The following is a 10000-nucleotide window of genomic DNA, read 5'->3' as shown; positions in this document are numbered from 1 at the left end:
GAACTAGTTGTTATTGAGGGCGAAGGGTTTGTCCTCAGCTGGTTGATTTTCGAATTGTCGGGACTGCCGGGCCGGTTAACGATTTGCCCGGCCGGCTTGGTTAACCATTTGCCCGAGCCGGGTTGGTTACCGAATTGTCAGGGTTGGGCTTGGTTAACCATTTGCCCGAGCCGGGTTGGTTAATGAATTGCCATGGCCGGGTTGGTTAACGAATTGTCGGTTTTGGGCTTGGTTAACGACTTGACCGTGCAGGGTTGGTTAACGCCTTGTCAGGAGCGTGCGCGGTTGGTTCACGAAACTGCCTGTTCCGGGTTTCTAGAGCGTTGTCAGGCCCGGCCGGCCGGGTTAGCGGGTTGCCAGACCCAACTTGACGAAATTCAGTGCGGCGCGGGTAAACGGCGGCAGTAACTATGACTCTCTTAAGGTAAGGAGGGGGGCCCATGGGCCAGCAAGGAGGTTCTGATGAACATCGGCCGGGACATTTTGACGGCGGGGCAAGAACTAGTTGTTATTGAGGGCGAAGGGTTTGTCCTCAGCTGGTTGATTGTCGAATTGTCGGGACTGCCGGGCCGGTTAACGATTTGCCCGGCCGGCTTGGTTAACCATTTGCCCGAGCCGGGTTGGTTACCGAATTGTCAGGGTTGGGCTTGGTTAACCATTTGCCCGAGCCGGGTTGGTTAATGAATTGCCATGGCCGGGTTGGTTAACGAATTGTCGGTTTTGGGCTTGGTTAACGACTTGACCGTGCAGGGTTGGTTAACGCCTTGTCAGGAGCGTGCGCGGTTGGTTCACGAAACTGCCTGTTCCGGGTTTCTAGAGCGTTGTCAGGCCCGGCCGGCCGGGTTAGCGGGTTGCCAGACCCAACTTGACGAAATTCAGTGCGGCGCGGGTAAACGGCGGCAGTAACTATGACTCTCTTAAGGATAAGGAGGGGGGGCCCATGGGCCAGCAAGGAGTTTCTGATGAACATCGGCCGGGACATTTTGACGGCGGGGCAAGAACTAGTTGTTATTGAGGGCGAAGGGTTTGTCCTCAGCTGGTTGATTGTCGAATTGTCGGGACTGCCGGGCCGGTTAACCATTTGCCCGGCCGGCTTGGTTAACCATTTGCCCGAGCAGGGTTGGCTAACGCATTGTCAGGAGCGTGCGCGGTTGGTTCACGAAACTGCCTGTTCCGGGTTTCTAGAGCGTTGTCAGGCCCGGCCGGCCGGGTTAGCGGCTTGCCAGACCCAACTTGACGAAATTCAGTGCGGCGCGGGTAAACGGCGGGAGTAACTATGACTCTCTTAAGGTATGGAGGGGGGCCCATGGGCCAGCAAGGAGTTTCTGATGAACATCGGCCAGGACATTTTGACGGCGGGGCAAGACGTAGTTGTTATTGAGGGTGAAGGGTTTGTCCTCAGCTGGTTGATTGTCGAATAGTCGGGGCTGCCGGGCCGGTTACCGATTTGCCCGGCCGGCTTGGTTAACCATTTGCCCGGGCAGGGTTGGTTAACGAATTGTCAGGGTTGGGCTTGCTTAACCATTTGCCCGGGCCGGGTTGGTTAGCGAATTGCCATGGTTGGGTTGGTTAACGAATTGTCGGGTTTGGGCTTGGTTAACGATTTGCCCGAGCAGGGCGGGTGAACGCATTGTCAGGAGCGTGCGCGGTTGGTTCACGAAACTGCCTGTTCCGGGTTTCGAGAGCGTTGTCAGGCCCGGCCGGCCGGGTTAGCGGGTTGCCAGACCCAACTTGACGAAATTCAGTGCGGCGCGGGTAAACGGCGGGAGTAACTATGACTCTCTTAAGTCTCTTAAGGAGGGGGGGCCCATGGGCCAGCAAGGAGTTTCTGATGAACATCGGCCGGGACATTTTGACGGCGGGGCAAGAACTAGTTGTTATTGAGGGCGAAGGGTTTGTCCTCAGCTGGTTGATTGTCGAATTGTCGGGACTGCCGGGCCGGTTAACGATTTGCCCGGCCGGCTTGGTTAACCATTTGCCCGAGCCGGGTTGGTTACCGAATTGTCAGGGTTGGGCTTGGTTAACCATTTGCCCGAGCCGGGTTGGTTAATGAATTGCCATGGCCGGGTTGGTTAACGAATTGTCGGGTTTGGGCTTGGTTAACGACTTGACCGTGCAGGGTTGGTTAACGCCTTGTCAGGAGCGTGCGCGGTTGGTTCACGAAGAGTGGGGGGCCCATGGGCCAGCAAGGAGTTTCTGATGAACATCGGCCGGGACATTTTGACGGCGGGGCAAGAACTAGTTGTTATTGAGGGCGAAGGGTTTGTCCTCAGCTGGTTGATTGTCGAATTGTCGGGACTGCCGGGCCGGTTAACGATTTGCCCGGCCGGCTTGGTTAACCATTTGCCCGAGCCGGGTTGGTTACCGAATTGTCCGGGTTGGGCTTGGTTAACCATTTGTACGAGCCGGGTGGGTTAGTGAATTGCCATGGCCGGGTTGGTTAACGCAGTTTCAGGGTTGGGCTTGATTAACGATTTGCCCGAGCAGGGTTGGCTAACGCATTGTCAGGAGCGCGCGCGGTTGGTTCACGAAACTGCCTGTTCCGGGTTTCTAGAGCGTCGTCAGGCCCGGCCGGCCGGGTTAGCGGGTTGCCAGACCCAACTTGACGAAATTCAGGGCGGCGCGGGTAAACGGCGGGAGTAACTATGACTCTCTTAAGGTAAGGAGGGGGGCCCATGGGCCAGCAAGGAGTTTCTGATGAACATCGGCCGGGACATTTTGACGGCGGGGCAAGAACTAGTTGTTATTGAGGGCGAAGGGTTTGTCCTCAGCTGGTTGATTGTCGAATTGTCGGGACTGCCGGGCCGGTTAACGATTTGCCCGGCCGGCTTGGTTAACTATTTGCCCGGGCCGGGTTGGTTAACTAATTGTCAGGGTTGGGCTTGGTTAACCATTTGCCTGAGCCGGGTTGGTTAATGAATTGCCATGGCCGGGTTGATTAACGCATTGTCAGGGTTGGGCTTGGTTAACGATTTGCCCGAGCAGGGCGGGTGAACGCATTGTCAGGAGCGTGCGCGGTTGGTTCACGAAACTGCCTGTTCCGGGTTTCTAGAGCGTTGTCAGGCCCGGCCGGCCGGGTTAGCGGGTTGCCAGACCCAACTTGACGACATTCAGTGCGGCGCGGGTAAACGGCGGGAGTAACTATGACTCTCTTAAGGTAAGGAGGGGGGCCCATGGGCCAGCAAGGAGTTTCTGATGAACATCGGCCGGGACATTTCGACGGCGGGGCAAGACGTAGTTGTTTTTGAGGGCGAAGGGTTTGTCCTCAGCTGGTTGATTGCCGAATTGTCGGGACTGCCGGGCCGGTTACCGATTTGCCCGGCCGGCTTGGTTAACCATTTGCCCGAGCCGGGTTGGTTAGTGAATTGCCATGGCCGGGTTGGTTAACGCAGTTTCAGGGTTGGGCTTGATTAACGATTTGCCCGAGCAGGGTTGGCTAACGCACTGTCAGGAGCGTGCGCGGTTGGTTCACGAAACTGCCTGTTCCGGGTTTCTAGAGCGTTGTCAGGCCCGGCCGGCCGGGTTAGCGGGTTGCCAGACCCAACTTGACGACATTCAGTGCGGCGCGGGTAAACGGCGGGAGTAACTATGACTCTCTTAAGGTAAGGAGGGGGGCCCATGGGCCAGCAAGGAGTTTCTGATGAACATCGGCCGGGACATTTTGACGGCGGGGCAAGAACTAGTTGTTATTGAGGGCGAAGGGTTTGTCCTCAGCTGGTTGATTGTCGAATTGTCGGGACTGCCGGGCCGGTTAACGATTTGCCCGGCCGGCTTGGTTAACTATTTGCCCGGGCCGGGTTGGTTAACTAATTGTCAGGGTTGGGCTTGGTTAACCATTTGCCTGAGCCGGGTTGGTTAATGAATTGCCATGGCCGGGTTGATTAACGCATTGTCAGGGTTGGGCTTGGTTAACGATTTGCCCGAGCAGGGCGGGTGAACGCATTGTCAGGAGCGTGCGCGGTTGGTTCACGAAACTGCCTGTTCCGGGTTTCTAGAGCGTTGTCAGGCCCGGCCGGCCGGGTTAGCGGGTTGCCAGACCCAACTTGACGACATTCAGTGCGGCGCGGGTAAACGGCGGGAGTAACTATGACTCTCTTAAGGTAAGGAGGGGGGCCCATGGGCCAGCAAGGAGTTTCTGATGAACATCGGCCGGGACATTTCGACGGCGGGGCAAGACGTAGTTGTTTTTGAGGGCGAAGGGTTTGTCCTCAGCTGGTTGATTGTCGAATTGTCGGGACTGCCGGGCCGGTTAACGATTTGCCCGGCCGGCTTGGTTAACCATTTGCCCGAGCCGGGTTGGTTACCGAATTGTCAGGGTTGGGCTTGGTTACCCATTTGCCCGAGCCGGGTTGGTTAATGAATTGCCATGGCCGGGTTGGTTAACGCAGTTTCAGGGTTGGGCTTGATTAACGATTTGCCCGAGCAGGGTTGGCTAACGCACTGTCAGGAGCGTGCGCGGTTGGTTCACGAAACTGCCTGTTCCGGGTTTCTAGAGCGTTGTCAGGCCCGGCCGGCCGGGTTAGCGGGTTGCCAGACCCAACTTGACGACATTCAGTGCGGCGCGGGTAAACGGCGGGAGTAACTATGACTCTCTTAAGGTAAGGAGGGGGGCCCATGGGCCAGCAAGGAGTTTCTGATGAACATCGGCCGGGACATTTTGACGGCGGGGCAAGACGTAGTTGTTTTTGAGGGCGAAGGGTTTGTCCTCAGCTGGTTGATTGCCGAATTGTCGGGACTGCCGGGCCGGTTAACGATTTGCCCGGCCGGCTTGGTTAACCATTAGCCCGAGCCGGGTTGGTTACCGAATTGTCAGGGTTGGGCTTGGTTAACCATTTGCCCGAGCCGGGTTGGTTAATGAATTGCCATGGCCGGGTTGGTTAACGCAGTTTCAGGGTTGGGCTTGATTAACGATTTGCCCGAGCAGGGTTGGCTAACGCACTGTCAGGAGCGTGCGCGGTTGGTTCACGAAACTGCCTGTTCCGGGTTTCTAGAGCGTTGTCAGGCCCGGCCGGCCGGGTTAGCGGGTTGCCAGACCCAACTTGACGACATTCAGTGCGGCGCGGGTAAACGGCGGGAGTAACTATGACTCTCTTAAGGTAAGGAGGGGGGCCCATGGGCCAGCAAGGAGTTTCTGATGAACATCGGCCGGGACATTTTGACGGCGGGGCAAGACGTAGTTGTTTTTGAGGGCGAAGGGTTTGTCCTCAGCTGGTTGATTGCCGAATTGTCGGGACTGCCGGGCCGGTTAACGATTTGCCCGGCCGGCTTGGTTAACCATTTGCCCGAGCCGGGTTGGTTACCGAATTGTCAGGGTTGGGCTTGGTTAACCATTTGCCCGAGCCGGGTTGGTTAATGAATTGCCATGGCCGGGTTGGTTAACGCAGTTTCAGGGTTGGGCTTGATTAACGATTTGCCCGAGCAGGGTTGGCTAACGCACTGTCAGGAGCGTGCGCGGTTGGTTCACGAAACTGCCTGTTCCGGGTTTCTAGAGCGTTGTCAGGCCCGGCCGGCCGGGTTAGCGGGTTGCCAGACCCAACTTGACGAAATTCAGTGCGGCGCGGGTAAACGGCGGGAGTAACTATGACTCTCTTAAGGTAAGGAGGGGGGCCCATGGGCCAGCAAGGAGTTTCTGATGAACATCGGCCGGGACATTTTGACGGCGGGGCAAGAACTAGTTGTTATTGAGGGCGAAGGGTTTGTCCTCAGCTGGTTGATTGTCGAATAGTCGGGGCTGCCGGGCCGGTTACCGATTTGCCCGGCCGGCTTGGTTAACCATTTGCCCGGGCCGGGTTGGTTAACGAATTGTCAGGGTTGGGCTTGGTTAACCATTTGCCCGGGCCGGGTTGGTTAGCGAATTGCCATGGTTGGGTTGGTTAACGAATTGTCGGGTTTGGGCTTGGTTAACGACTTGACCGTGCAGGGTTGGTTAACGCCTTGTCAGGAGCGTGCGCGGTTGGTTCACGAAACTGCCTGTTCCGGGTTTCTAGAGCGTTGTCAGGCCCGGCCGGCCGGGTTAGCGGCTTGCCAGACCCAACTTAACGAAATTCATTGCAGCGCGGGTAATCGGCGGGAGTCGCTTGGTTAACGTTATGGCCGGGCCAGGCTGGTTAATCAATTGTCCAGGCCCGGTTGGTTACCCAATTGGCCAGGCCGGGGTGGATAACGAATTGGCCAGTCTCGGTTGGTTAACCAATTGCCCGGGCCGGGCCGGGTTGGTTAACGAATTGTCCGGGTCAGACTGGTTAATGAATTGGCATGTCCGAGTAGGTTAACGAATTGCCAGAGCCAGCTTGGTTAACGAATTGTCCGGCTGGGTTGGTGCACTCATTGCCAGGACAGGGTTGTTCAATGAATTGTCCGTTCCCAGTTGGTTCACGAATTGGCAAGGCCAGGGTGGTTAAGGAATTGTCCGGGCCAGGTTGGTTAACGAATTGCCCGTCCTGGCTGGTTAACGAATTGTCAGGGTCAGGTTGGTTAACGAATTGCCATGGCCGTGTAGGTTAACGAATTGCCAGAGCCAGCTTGGTTAACGAATTGTCCGGCCGGGTTGGTTAACGAATTGTCCGTTCCCAGTTGGTTCACGAATTGGCAAGGCCAGGGTGGTTAAGGAATTGTCCGGGCCAGGTTGGTTAACGAATTGCCCGTCCTGGCTGGTTAACGAATTGTCAGGGTCAGGTTGGTTAACGAATTGCCATGGCCGTGTAGGTTAACGAATTGCCAGAGCCAGCTTGGTTAACGAATTGTCCGGCCGGGTTGGTTAACGAATTGTCCGTTCCCAGTTGGTTCACGAATTGGCAAGGACAGGGTGGTTAACGAATTGTCCGGCCGGGTTGGTGCACTCATTGCCAGGACAGGGTTGGTTACCGAATTGTCCGTTCCCAGTTGGTTCACGAATTGGAAAACCAGGGTGGTTAAAGTATTGTCCGGGCCTGGTTGGTTAACGAATTGCCCGTCCTGGTTGGTTAACGAATTGTCCGGGTCAGGTTGGTTAACGAATTGCCAGGGTCTGGTTGGTTACCGAATTGTCCGGCCGGGTTGGTGCACTCATTGCCAGGACAGGGTTGGTTGACGAATTGCCCGTCCTGGTTGGTTAACGAATTGCCAGGGTCTGGTTGGTTACCGAATTGTCCGGCCGGGTTGGTGCACTCATTGCCAGGACAGGGTTGGTTGACGAATTGCCCGTCCTGGTTGGTTAACGAATTGCCAGGGTCTGGTTGGTTACCGAATTGTCCGGCCGGGTTGGTGCACTCATTGCCAGGACAGGGTTGGTTAACGAATTGTCAGGGTCAGGTTGGTTAACGAATTGCCATGGCCGGGTAGGCTAACGAATTGCCAGAGCCAGCTTGGTTAACGAATTGTCCGGCCGGGTTGGTTAACGAATTGTCCCGGCCAGGTTGGTTAACGAATTGCCAGAGCCAGCTTGGTTAACGAATTGTCCGGCCGGGTTGGTGCACTCATTGCCAGGACAAGGTTGGTTAACGAATTGCCCGGTTCCGAATGGTTAACGAATTGCCCGGTCCCGTTCGGTTCACGAATTGCCCGCCCGCTGATTGTTAACTTTTCGCACCGGCGGGGGATGGCTTGGGTAACGAGCCTCCAAGATCTGTCGGTTAACCATTTGCCCGGTGGCAATTCGTTAACCAAGTCCGCTCCGGAAGTCTGGATGGGGGTCGGATTTGCCGGCCGAGGCCGACCCGGAGTTCCAGAGGCTCGGCCGCCGGGGTCAGATTCGGCCGCCCCTTTGACACATGCAATTTCTGTACGGGGGCATTGGCGGGGTTCCTGCAGATATATAGGGAGGCCGTTTTCACGAGTTGTTGAAGTATTCGGTAGATGGCACCGGCCTCCCCAATTGGTTAACCCGGGCCACGCGGCAGCTTTTCCGCACGATTCCGAAGATTGCCGGTATGGATTTTCGGACAAATACCCAATTGCGGAAGTCTGTCAGCGGGACCTATTCGCAGGCCCATGCCGGCCGAGGGGCGGCATTTTCCGTATGACTACCGGTGCTCCGGCCGCCGAATGGAAACCTTGCCCGAATGAATTTCTGACAAAGTCCCGAGGCGGGAGCCAGTAAGGGGACGTATTCGGCGGGCCGTGCCGGCCGAGCGGCGGCATTTTCGGAGGGACAACCGCAGGTCCCGCCGTCGATCCGAGACCTTGGCTGAAGAGTCGAAAGTAATCTAAGTCCCGACTCGGAAGTCAGAATGAAGGCGACTTCGGGGCCCTCCTGCCGACCGAGGCGGCCGATCGACGGCGGCACTACCGGAGGGCCGCCCGCCGAGCCAGCCGCGTGCCCTCGGCGCCACGCCGGTTAACCAATTGCCGTCGGAAGCCTGTGAAGGTCGGATCTGCCCCGTCGGGCGGGCCCGAGGTCCCCCGCGACCGGCATGAGCTCCGGGCGTCGTGCCGCCGGTTTGACACATGTCATTGTTGCACGGTCTGTCGCGGCTCTGGTTAACGAGTTAGGCCCGGAAGTCACTATGGGGGTCGGATTTGCCCCGCCTGGCGGGGCCAGAGTGCGACCTTCCCGGCAGGACTTCCGGGAGGCATCCCGCCGACTTGACACATGCAATTTCTGTACGGGGGGATTGGCGGGGTTCCCGGAGATTTACGGGAACACGTTTTCCAGACACACTTAGCAGGGTGACTAGTGGTACGGTTGACACAGTGCAGAGTTCTAAGTGAGCCTTACTCAATTGTGACTCAGTAAGCGGGAGGCCGGGCGAGCTCCGACTTACAATGATAAAAGCTTTTTTTCGCTATTTCCGAAAAAAATGACAAAGTCCAAGAACGCAGCGGGGGCTGCGGACAGACAGAGTCTGAGCGCGGACCGCGGGCGGCGGCCGGCAGACCGACGGTGGCAAAAGCTTTTATATCGATCCGAAAAGCAAAGAGGCATTGTGTGTACCAAGACGGAGAAGGGACAAGCCTGCCGCTGGTGCCCTCGCGAGTGTCGTCTGCGTTAGACCTCTGTTCCCCGATCGATCCGGCTTGGTCGGTCCTACCTTTGGGAGAGGCCGAGTGGAAGCGACGGTCTCGACACGTGCGCCGAACTTCCGTGCTCGGCTCGTTACCATCTCCGGAGGTGGGCAGGTGGGTCTGCCGCGGGGCGGCCCGATTGCCGACCGAGGGCTTCATGCTTTGGGCGGAATTGACGTTGGGCATTCGCACGTTTGCACCACGATCGATTGACGGAGTCTCCCGCCGGCGGACGGGACTGCTGTGCGCATAGACGACGGGGGCCGGTCGAACGACCGTCGACCATCCCGAGAAGGCAGCTACACCCACGCGCATATACCTAGGCGGTGAAGGTGCGGACCTCACCGGCGCGATCGACGGGGTGGGATGGCGAGGCGTTCACCGGCGCGGCGTTAGGCCCTGGGCCGACGGAGGCGAGCGGCGACCGTCGACCGTCCTGAGAGCCAGCTCGGCGGAAGGGTGCGGGTGCGGACCTCACCCAGCGACGCGGCTCGATAGGGGATGGCGCGGCACTGCGACGACAGACATGGCCCGAGAGAGCAAGGGACGGGCGCGCCGGCCGCAGCAGCACTCTTTCGCGCCGTAGGGGCAAGGCGAAAGAGTCGGGAGAGTTCCATAGGCCAGAGTGGCAGGGAGATGCCCGGTTCAGCCTGACTCAACCGAAGCGTTGATCCTCGGTCACCAACGAGAGAAAGGAGAGGCTCTGCGCGCGCGGTGCTACCGACTGACGGCCGGCCGATGTGCGATTTCCAGAAGGTCGGGCGGCACCCGCGCGTTCCCTCCCCGCTCCAGCAGAGGCCGGAGACGTCCGGTCGCCAGAGCGGTCCGCGTGCAGCCTCCGGTTCCGCGAGAAGGCTAGTGTCCTCGGGACGAGGAGAGCCTTGTGAGCGGTCCGGCGGGCGGTGCAGCAAATTGTCGGTACGTTTCTCGGCATTGTCATATACGAATCCTGAGAGAGAAAGAGAAAAGGGGTGTCCGCGACGCGTACGTGGGCCAAGGGCGCGTGCGGCGCCGCGAC

The sequence above is a fragment of the Mobula birostris genome, unplaced genomic scaffold (assembly GCF_030028105.1).
Source record: "Mobula birostris isolate sMobBir1 unplaced genomic scaffold, sMobBir1.hap1 scaffold_796, whole genome shotgun sequence".
Classification (NCBI taxonomy): Eukaryota; Metazoa; Chordata; class Chondrichthyes; order Myliobatiformes; family Myliobatidae; genus Mobula; species Mobula birostris.
Note: the sequence above shows the minus strand (reverse complement) of the source record.